This window comes from Aythya marila (assembly GCF_965140915.1).
Source record: "Aythya marila genome assembly, chromosome: Z".
NCBI classification, from domain to species: domain Eukaryota; kingdom Metazoa; phylum Chordata; class Aves; order Anseriformes; family Anatidae; genus Aythya; species Aythya marila.
Genome location: NC_139080.1, coordinates 57544698 through 57556372, shown reverse-complemented (window position 1 = coordinate 57556372; position 11675 = coordinate 57544698). Strand labels below are relative to the sequence as shown.

The 11675-nt window shown below is 39.1% G+C and overlaps 1 long non-coding RNA gene across 1 annotated transcript; it reads right to left on the bottom strand.

Annotated features, from left to right (window-relative positions):
* Window positions 1–238: 238 nt before the first annotated feature.
* On the bottom strand, window positions 239–4135 carry LOC309889930. The gene is made up of 3 exons (XR_014319347.1): window positions 4056–4135; window positions 1442–1477; window positions 239–541 (listed from the first exon to the last, which is right to left on the bottom strand). It is a non-coding gene; the product is annotated as an uncharacterized lncRNA (long non-coding RNA).
* Between the last annotated feature and the right edge of the window lie 7540 nt (window positions 4136–11675).

Below are 11675 nucleotides of genomic sequence, written 5' to 3'. Positions count from 1 at the left end.
CTGAACAGTCCAGAAGCTTGGAAAGAAAGTCATCCAAAAGGCTGCCATATTGGCAGCCATGTGTTCAAGGATGTCAGTAAGTTTAAAAGATCAAGGAGATGAATTTACATATCCACCTTCCAATTTATTTATTTATTTATTTATTTATAGGAAAACAAAACAAAACAAAACACAGGAGAAGCCCAGATATTCACTTCAGCTGTTGCTGTGAAACCTCAACTCCCATTTCAACTTCATTTATACATCTGAGAAGACCAACTGTATAAAGGCTTCAACTGGGAGCTCTAGTTTTAAATTGTTTTCACATCTCAGATACAGATTCCCTGAGGAAGGACATCATCACCATGTGTTCAGAGCGACTTGTCACTGCATGAAAAGTCAGAGCAGCCTGGGGCTACAGGTGAGGACTGATTGCCTACAGAAAAGGAAGTGGAGTAGAAATGGAGCGGCTGGAAGGAGAGGTATTCAGTACAGCAGAGTTAATTGTGATTGTAGGGGACCGGCTGACGTGGCTGTGCTTCAGTTAATGTTCTTTAAAGACCTGAGACAGAAATCAGAGATCAGCTTTAGTTAATATGGAATTGGAACATGCTGATGTAGTAGTTTTCAACTGCAAAGTCATGAAGAATTGAAACTACGGAGGAGTAAGTCTTCCAGTCTTGATTGATTAAAATGAGTCTTTCTTAAGAGAAAGATAATAGTAGCTGTAATATGGAACAACCCCTTACAACAGAAAGATTAATGCCCCAAGACTTACTGTACCAAGGACAAAAAAAAAATGGAGATAAGAATAAACTGTACTTTAATACAGTGATTGCAAATTCAAATTGCCTAAAATAATAAAACCTTAATCCAGAATGTAAATAAAGAAGATGAAGATACATACTGTGATAACAAGCAGAAGACAGGGCATTACCTGGCAACCGGTAAAAAAGATGCAAGAATTGCGGCAGGGTTTGCATGAGCTGTTCAGCACCCATAGAGCATGTACAGTGTGTGTAAAGAGAACATCTGCAGAGCAAGCTTAAATGTAAGATTTTTACTTCTACTTTCCTCTCCTGGTGAATATAAGAATGAGATGTGCTTCAACAGAGCACTGTACTGCTAAGCAAAGTTATTCAGCATGGTTTTAAAAGCTTTAAAAGCTTTACCTTATGAAAATGCTACTTTCCTTGAAGAGTAAGGGATCAAATCCATCTTTCAGGAGTTTGAACACATTTCCCAGTGTTAAGGGAGTGCTCAGTAAGGTAGAATCTAAAGCTGAATGTAAGTTAGTGACACACAGTCCAATCAGAAAAACTTCCAGTGTCATAAAGCAGACAAAGCAAAATAAACAGGCAGTGCTGTGGAGGTGAGGCAGGGTGAGAGGGGAGAGAGGGATGGTGTGGAAGAATGAGGAAACAACACAAAATCAAACAGAGAAAATGTTCTTTATACAAACCCAAAAACACTGGTGGTCTTCAGGAAAAGATGTATCCTTCGGGGAAAAAAAAAAAAAAAAAAAAAAAAAAAATCATTTGTGTGGTGTAGAATCTTTCAGCAAAGAAACAAGTCTTTGAACATATAACAGCACAAGATTCCATTTCCTCAATTTGTGTTTTGGGCAATAAAACAGAATAGCACAGATTCTCAGATTAAAAATTAACCTAACAAGGAAAAGGGATTTTTTGAAGCAAGCCTGAGCTCATTTGTCACCAACTTGCTTGCTGACTGTCAAAGTTGCTTACCAATAAGCACATATTTTTCTTCATTCTCAGTTCTAAAATCATCACCCTAGTAATGCTGCATTGTGAGATGCACCCCTCAAATCTTCATAATCCGAGATGCTGACAGAAATGCTTGGAGGAGTCTTAGATTCAAACTACATCCTGCACTAAGTTTTCCAGGGAAACTCTGAGAAAGGTGCTGCTTTGCAATGGTGTGATCAAAACCAGGTAATACATCACAGGTGCTGGGGGTCAATACTCTCAAATGGAGGAAGACTCTTGTATCATACTATAAAATCTGCAAGCTATCTATTTTTGGGGAAGCCAGCACCACCTGGAACTCATCAAAAACTACTATTATTGCCAAAAGGGCTTCCCAATCTCCTCCTTGAAACTGAGAACAGAATATGCCTGTGCTCCATATCAGACTTCGGACTGGTAGAAACTGGCCCCAGAACAAATTCAGCTGCCAGGGGAGGACTGACATAGCACACTACAGCTCTGTTCTGTGTCCTTTTCTCTTTGCTTTGCATGCTCTTTTTTGTTTTGTTTTGTTTTGCTTTGTTTTGTTTTTTGAGGCAAGGAGGTGGAGAGGAAGCACAGACCTAGACATGGCACATCTGTGATATGCATTGTGGAAATTCTCAACAGGGAGCACACAACTAGACAACAGTACTTCACAGAAGCTGAGCAAAAGCATTTCAAATGATTTGTTTATGGCACAAATCTATATTAATTATCTACTTTTGTCTAGCCTAGGCCCAAGAGAGACTTTACCCCTATTCAACTATTCAATCAGCTGAAATAGACATATAAAAACCATTTGTCAAAATGCTGCCCAGATAGGTGGTAATTTCCTGTTTAAGCACTTTGAATGTACATTTGTCTCTCTCTGTAATTAGAGTATTTTTACATTCTGTGGTTTACTGCACTTCGTGTGTGTGTGTCTGTGTGTGTGCATATATATATCTATGTATATGTTCTTTTTCTTCAGACAATGATCTTTTTCAGGAAGGGCTGAAACAGGGATTTCAAAATCAAACATTCCTTTAGCATTAATGTTAAAGTTCACAGTCTGTTATAAGCTTGGTAAATCAAATTTTCTTTCCATAACATTTCTCTGAACTATAAAAATATTTACTATGCTCTTTACTTCCATCAAACATAGTTATATTTGGTTTTGTGACATAATTTGTTTTTAAGAGCACTAAAACTTAAAGTATTCTAAGCAAAACTAAAAACTCCTCTGCATTTTATTTAATGCAAATCATATTTTTAAAAGTCAAGAGAAAATGTCTCTGAAGTTGATACAGTGCTTACATTTTCTTCAGATGAAGAAGTCTTAAAATTGAAAAGCTTTTAAAGGACTTCTATAACTGTGACCAGTTAAGATTTTGTATGCTTTTCCTGAGTCATCAAAATATGGGAAAAAAAAAAATAAATCCTCTACACCATCTTTGAGCAGGTTACAACTAATAGTATTAGATTATTAATGCAATTTCTATGGGATATGTTTGTGTTTTTTGACTTTTATTTTTATTTTTTCAGCCTGAGAGATAATATTTAATGAAATGTACTTTAGTTAAATTAGTTATCTTTCATGACATGTTTTTGTTATATTTAGTGGGTTCATATTTTGAATATAGGGCTCGAAGGCAGGAGAGCTGAAGTGATATCCTAACCCTGCTGAAGTCAATGAACATTTTAGCATTTTCTTCAGCAGAGTCAGAAACTAAACCTTAGATTTGCTTCATGCATTACCACTGATCTGGGTGGCAAAAGGAAAATTGCATTACATTGTGTGTTTTTCCTGCCCCAGTCAGCATCAGTCTCTCCTATGTGAACTGTAATTTTTGAATATTTGCCTATCCTTTGGGAATTTAAATACCTAATACCCTGATTTTCTATTGCTGGAATGCTAAATTCCAGTGTGCAGAGAAATAAAATAGAAAGGGGAAGGAAAAAAAAAAATAAAAAAAAAATAAAAAATGAGAGAGGCTATTATGATATTAATGCCCTTTAGAGAGAGAAACTTGCCCTTCCTAAGCCACTGCTTAAAAATCTTACTTAGAGTGTGATAGACCAGCAGTTTTGCCCTTCCTTAAGCATGAGGCTATGGAGTTTCTCTTCCTTCTTCTCCCACTCAAACTTTGAAACTGTCATCAAAAACTACCTTGAAAAAAATAAACTCAATCACAGCAACACAAGCTGAGACTACAGCTTCACCAACAGGTTACCACAGGAAAAGATGTACTGCGAACTTGCATTGTCTGTTGGATGTTATACAGTAACTGTTTGCACAGGCACTCTTATCACCAGTGAATACAAGATCATTTTGAGGTAGCTTACCTGTCAAGAAAAAGGGGTTGCTCATTCAACTGCACATACAAGCCAGAAAACCTTCTCAGATGGAGGATTTGAGTCCAAATCTTTTGTATGCTGGGTGAGTGCAGAACAGATGAAATTACTTGTAGTTGTAACCTCACCCACCAACCAGAAATTCAGTTTTGTATATACCAAGTTTCCTTTTGTTGAAACTTATAAAGATGCCACAAAGTGTTGTTGAATTAGTTTTCCAATTAGAGGGGGGAAAAAACGGAGAAAAATTCACAACAAGCCATAGTCTTGATCTCAGCAAATGCCTCAAAGTGTTGCTGTCAAACAGAGATAAGTAAGAAAATATAGCTTAAGGCATATGGGAAGCTCTTTTGTGTGATTTTTTTTTTTTTTTCCTAACACAAAGCAAGAAAAGTCAGGCAATTTTGTAGTATCTATACATTTTAACCACCATTAAATTAAGCAAAATTAAAAATAGCGATAATAAAAATGGGAATTAGTTTCTAAAGAATGAATGGCTCCTGCTGTGGTTTGAATTCAAACAAAAGCTTCCATCTCTACCTCCAAATCTACAGTGCCTAGGTGGATATCCTGTTGGGAACTATTAGTAAAATGATGGTTCTCACTAGGAGATCATTCATAGTTATTAAAATATAGTAGAACCTTACAAATCCATGTACCATATAGCTTCTCAGAAAGAGATTTTTTTTTTCCATTTCTCAGACATGGAAAATTCATACAGCAATCTCTCATTTATATATTCTCTACGATTTGTTTTGGAAACATATCGCTCTGCATGTAGTAATGAGTTAAGGAATATTATAAATCAATGAAAATAAAGCATAGCTTTTCAAATGAATGAAAAATTTATTTAATACTATATAAAATTTATTTAATACTATATCTCCCTTGCTTTTCTAATTGTGATTACCCATTTGCAAAACCAAACCAACCAACCAAACAAAACCCCAAAACAAACAAACAGACCAAATAATTTCCACCAAGCATCCTCTACATTAATAGATGTAAAGCTAGAATTATTATCTGTTTCAGGTAGTTCCTTAAACTTGATTTCTGCTGTGACAACAGAGGAGTTGATAGTCAGCTGAATATGAGCCAGCAGTGTGCTCAGGTGGCCAAGAAGGCCAACGGCATCCTGGCTTGCATAAGAAACAGTGTGACCAGCAGGGCTAGGGAGGTGATCGTCCCCCTGTACTCGGCTCTGGTGAGGCCGCACCTCGAGTACTGTTTTCAGTTTTGGGCCCCTCGCTACAAGAAGGACATCGAGGTGCTTGAGCGGGTCCAGAGAAGGGCGACAAAGCTGGTGAGGCGTCTGCAGAACAAGTCCTATGAGGAGCGGCTGAGGGAGCTGGGCTTGTTCAGCCTGGAGAAAAGGAGGCTCAGGGGCGACCTTATCGTTCTCTACAGGTACCTCAAAGGAGGCTGTAGTGAGGTGGGGGCTGGTCTGTTCTCCCATGTGCCTGGTGACAGGATGAGGGGGAATGGGCTAAAGTTGTGCCAGGGGAGTTTTAGGTTAGATGTTAGGAAGAACTTCTTTACCGAAAGGGTTGTTAAACATTGGAACAGGCTGCCCAGGGAAGTGGTGGAGTCACCATCCCTGGAAGTCTTTAAAAGACGTTTAGATGTAGAGCTTAGGGATATGGTTTAGTTGGGATTGTTAGTGTTAGGTCAGAGGTTGGATTCGATGATTATTGAGGTCTCTTCCAAGCTAGAAATTCTGTGATTCTGTGATTCTGTGAGTATTCTGGTTGCTGGCTTTTGAACATGTCTTAATTACAATTAAGATAATTTGGGTTCTTCTCACATGGGTCTTCCTGTCCCATGTCATTTTAGCCTCTACTGAGATCATTTATCTGAGGACATTGAGTTGACTCAGTTCAGCTGAGTTAGAGATGATCTGGAGACAGTTTGGACCCAGGCTTTATTGTATGCATGAGCAGGGCTACCCCAATGCTAAGGTTTGTCAGTGATCCTTCTTCAACTTCTCTTCTGCAATATGAACAGGTCAATTAGCATCATAAGAAGGTGTTTGCAGTCTTTTTAAAGTATCACTAATTTCCCATGACTCCTAAGGAAAGTCTCAGAGGGGCTGGACTAATGAAGGTTTTACTGATTAACTCTCACAGTCTGACCTGGGAATACTTAAACCCTGGGCCTAGGTTTAGCGTTGACAGAAAATGTGTCCCGTTCCCTTTATGAAGAAAGGAGTTGGAGGTTAGTGTAATCAGAGATGGGAGTTCTTACTGGAGTTGTAAAAATTTACATTTAAATTGTGTTTATTATTTACAGGTTGCTAATCTGCAAGCATGCACATATGACCAGATTTTTTTTTGACTTTCATTCATTTAACAAAAAAGAAAATTTTAAGTAAACAGCAGTCTCCTTGCTGATCCAAAGCAGAATATTATCAAACTGGTGAAGTGAACTTGGGGTTTGAGCACAGGTGCAGGTACCTTCAAGCAAAGCAGACAACTGTTAGTCTTCCTTTTAAAAATTATTTTTTTCTTTGGCTAGCACAGGAAGGATGAATAAAGGCAAAAGACAGACAAAACCATAAGTATTTCTTACCTCAGTTTCTTCAATATGAATGAGTTAATCATCCTCCTGCATTAAGGTGGTTTCTTGTCCCTTCTCTAGTCTCTGCTTTTGTTCTTCCTTCTTTTTCATTGAACTAGATACATAACAGTTTCCTTCTCTGACAGTTCCAGAATGATTAATCTCTCCATCCCCATCCTTCTTCTGTATCTATTTCCTTTCTCCCATTTTCTTCTATTAGTTTCCAAGTGTTCTCTAATCCTTATTTCTGCTTCCTTTTTTTTTTTTCTGTTCATCCCAATTATAAAAAATACAGGATGATCATTTTCCCTGAAGGCAGACTGTCTTGAGTCTCACTGAAAACAAAATATGGGTAGTAGTGCTCATCATTATTGAATTTCATGCATATAGCCTCTAGGAATATGATGGTCATTTTGATTTAAAGCAGTGTGTTTTTAGCCTTCCTGAAAGGCATAGTAGCTGACAGACACTATGAATTAGTAGAAAATTTGCATATTTATACGAAGGTCTATGGGACATTCGCAACATCCCATGTCACAAAGGAAATGAGGAGATCATGACAACTGACAATGTCCTGTTTTAGGTTGACCTCTCTCTGCATGATCACTCTTCTTGAATATTAATCTAGTTTATATTTCACAACTGTAAAAAACTGTGTCTGGATCAGGGAAGTCTGCAATGCAATAACTACAGTAGTGTGTACCCCTAAATTAAACATCCTTCCTTGCTGTTACACTGCAAATTCAGCTGGGGACCTTCTGCATGGGTTAAATACATGACTGCAGAAATAATGTAAAACAGAGAATATGTCTTAATTGGGATTTAGTTCTAACACTATCTAAGGACCTACTGTAGCATTTTTTCTAGAAAGAAGTTATCTTCCTATCACACACACAAAGACACTGCTCAGAGATTCATGTAAGCTTATTGCAACTGTCTCTACACTATTGATCCTGCAGTTGTTTTGTAAAGCAATTGCAAACAGTAAGTCGTCATTGCATGTTAGTCACAAGAACAAAAGTAGCAATGAATTTGAATACAGATTCTGACCTGCTTTTAGTGTCTTTGAACATCATGAGAAATTTAAGCATCCCTAACCCAAACTTTGAATCTTAGACAGTGGAATAAATGCAGTTTACAATACCAAAATGCTTACTGGTTCATCTTTAATTCTACAGCACATAGGAAAGCTATTGCATTATAAAACTGATGTATTTGAAATGCTGCTATTTGCAATACTAGTAATGCTTAAAATGTGATATAAGACTATGTTTCTAGTATAATAGCAAGTAGATTACATTTCAAAGAGAAAGACATCTTAACAAAAGCATGTATGGATAGTGACAAATAGAGGCACAGAAGATATTCATAGTTTGTCTGTAAGAGTATTTCTTTTGCACAGTATTAGTGTTTTGTGCACATTATCTTAAGCAAACAATGGGGATGTCTGGTATCTTTGCTTTAGCCATGAATGGAAATATTTAAGGATATTGATGTTTGCATGAAAACAGATCTAAGTACCAGTTTTACTTAAAAGTATGATAAAGAATCATTTGGTGTTTTAAATGATGTTTCTTTTATACAACAAAACTTGAATAGTTGATACTATTAAGCATGTTGCATAAAGCAGAGTTTAAATTTGTTAAGCAAAAGCAAGAATAAAGCGTATTCCTGAAATAGAAGCATGGACATGACCTTGCTACAATATTAAGTATTCTGTAGGAAGCTATTAAACAAGAATCAGATACGTATACTTACTGTAATTTGAGGAGATTTACATTAGAGTCACACACACACACACACAGAGTAGTTAGAAGGGACCTGAAAATGTTGCATCATCTGTACTTCCATCATGAGTTAAGAATCCAGATATTTGTGTAACTTGGTCCAAAAGACATCCAATGACAAAAATGTTATAGCTTTCCCAGGCAATCTCTTTTAGTATATCTCTATCCTCAGTGTTAATGAGGACAGAATTAATTCAGAAGATATTTTCTGGGCACCCATATTCAACATGAGATAGTCTTAATGCAAAAAAGGCTTTATATGGTAATATGTTTCAGTGAATGTAAATGTCTCAAGTCTTGAGCTACTTTTTTCAACATGAAATGCAGCCTTTTCAAGAACTCTTTGCCGTAGGAACTAACTAGCAGTCTGAAATTTGAAATGCTTAAATGCATGATTATTTGTATTATTCACATTTTTGCTCCTCCAGTAGTCTTCATGAAAGAAATTTTTCTGTCATCACCAGCTGCCATGAAATAGGATTTACTGAACATGTTTCTGGGTCCACAGAGCTAAACCACTCTTTTAATTCATATAAAATAAACCATACTATTTGATATAAACTCTATTCATTATTTAAATATCATTAGATTGTATGAGAAAGAGGAAAGCATTTCAAGGCATAATTTAGATAGCTTGTTAGAGTTATGAAGTGCTGTTGATGATACATTAAAGAAAGGTAATTAAAGGAATTGGTGAAGTGCTAGACATGAATGTTTAAATTCTTTATATGGTAAACTCATTTTGTATTGTAATAAACTTTGTCATTGCAAATGAAATGCACCACCTGGCCCAATTATGTTACATATATATAATATATCTGTACGCTATATACCTCTGCCTGCTACTTAATATATGTAAGAGCTGAAGGATAAAGGTATATTAGGAGGGTATCACAATATCATAGAATAACCTGAGTTGGAAGGGAACCACAAGGATCATCGAGGCCAACTCCAGGCTCCACACAAAACCATACAAAAAATCAGACCATACATCTGAAAGAATTGTCCAAATGCTTCTTGAACTCTTTCAGGCTCGGTGCCATGACCACTGTCCCAGTGCCTGACCACCCTCTGGGTGCAGAACCTTTCTCTAACCCCCAGCCTGATCCTCCTCTGTCCCAGCTCCATGCCATTCCTTCGGGTCCTGTCGCTGTCCCCAGAGAGCAGAGCTCAGCGCCTGCCCCTCTGTTCCCCTCATGAGGAAGCTGCAGGCCACCATGAGGCCTCCCCGCAGTGTCCTCTGCTCTGGGCTGAACAAGGGCATCCACTCCATCTTTCCCTCTGAACCTTCTCCAACTCTGTAGCCTTCTTTGGGACACTCTCTAATAGTTTTGTGTCCCTCTTATATTGTGGCGCACAAAATAGCACCCAGTACTTGAGGTGAGGCTGCAACAGTGCATACCAGAGCAGGAAGTATCACTTCTTTTGACCAGCTAGCTATGACATGTTTGATGCACCTCAGGGTGTGGTTGGCCCTTTTGGCTGCCAGGACACACTGCTGACTCATGTTCAACTTGCCGTCAACCAAAACCCACAGATTACTTCCTGTGGGGCTGATCTCCAGCCTCTCATTCCCCAGTCTGTATGTATAACCAGGGTTTCCCTTTCCAAGGTTCAGAATCCAGCACTTGCTCTTGTTAAAATTCACGTTTGGTGATTTCCCATCCCTTTAGACTGTCAAGATCTCTCTGCAAGGCCTCTCTACCCTTGATGGAGTCAACAGCTCTTCCTAATTTAGTATCATCTGCAAACTGAGTATGCATTTTAGTCCTGTATCCCGATCATTTATAAAAACATTGAAGAGTACAGTCCCCAAAACGGAACCCTGGGGAACCCCATTCATGACTGGCTGCCAGCCTGATGTAACCTCATTTACTGCAATCTTTGAGCCCAACCCATCAACCAATTGTTCACATATCATATTATGCACTTGTCCAGCTGCATGCCAGACATTTTGTCCAGAAGGATACTGTAAGAAACAGTATAAAAATTTTGCTGAATTCCAAAAAGATAGCATTTACCAGTTTCCTTTGGTCAACTAGATGGGCAGCTTACCATAAAATGAAATTAAATTGTTAAACAGTACTTGTCTCTCATGAACCTGTGTTGGCTGCGGCCAATGACTGTGTTGTCTTTCAAGTGTTTTTCCATAGCTCACAGAATAATCTTCTCCATCACTTTACCGGGCACTGAAGTGAGACTGACAAGTCTGTAATTACCAGGGTCTTCTTTCTTGCCTTTCTTGAAAACTGTGACTACATTAGTCAACTTCCATTCAACTGGGACCTCTCCAGATTTCCAAGATCATTATCACAGAATCACAGAATTTCTAGCTTGGAAGAGACCTCAAGATCGAGTCCAACCTCTGACCTAACACTAACAGTCCCCACTAAACCATATCCCTAAGCTCTACATCTAAACGTCTTTTGAAGACTTCCAGGGATGGTGACTCCACCACTTCCCCGGGCAGCCTGTTCCAATGCCTCACAACCCTTTCAGTAAAGAAGTTCTTCCTAACATCTAACCTAAAACTCCCCTGGCACAACTTTAGCCCATTCCCCCTCGTCCTGTCACCAGGCACATGGGAGAACAGACCAGCCCCCACCTCACTACAGCCTCCTTTGAGGTATCCGTAGAGAGCAATAAGGTCACCCCTGAGCCTCCTTTTCTCCAGGCTGAGCAAGCCCAGCTCCCTCAGCCGCTCCTCATAGGACTTGTTCTGCAGACCCCTCACCAGCTTTGTCGCCCTTCTCTGCACCCGCTCAAGCACCTCCATGTCCTTCTTGTAGCGAGGGGCCCAAAACTGAACACAGTACTCAAGGTGCGGCCTCACCAGAGCCGAGTACAGGGGGACGATCACCTCCCTAGCCCTGCTGGTCACACTGTTTCTTATGCAAGCCAGGATGCCGTTGGCCTTCTTGGCCACCTGAGCACACTGCTGGCTCATATTCAGCCGACTGTCCACCATCACTCCCAGGTCCTTCTCTGCCTGGCAGCTCTCCAACCACTCATCTCCCAGCCTGTAGCTCTGCTTGGGGTTATTGCACCCCAGGTGCAGGACCCAGCACTTGGCCTTGTTAAACTTCATGCAGTTGACCTCAGCCCATCGGTGCAGCCTATCCTTTATAATTGAGAAAGGTCTCATGATGACATCAAACAGCTCTTTCAATGCTGTGGGATGAATTCCAGTGGGCCCCATGGATTTACGTGCATCCAGCTGGAGCAGCATATCCCACACAAGTTCAGAGTTGGCTGGGAGCTTATTGTT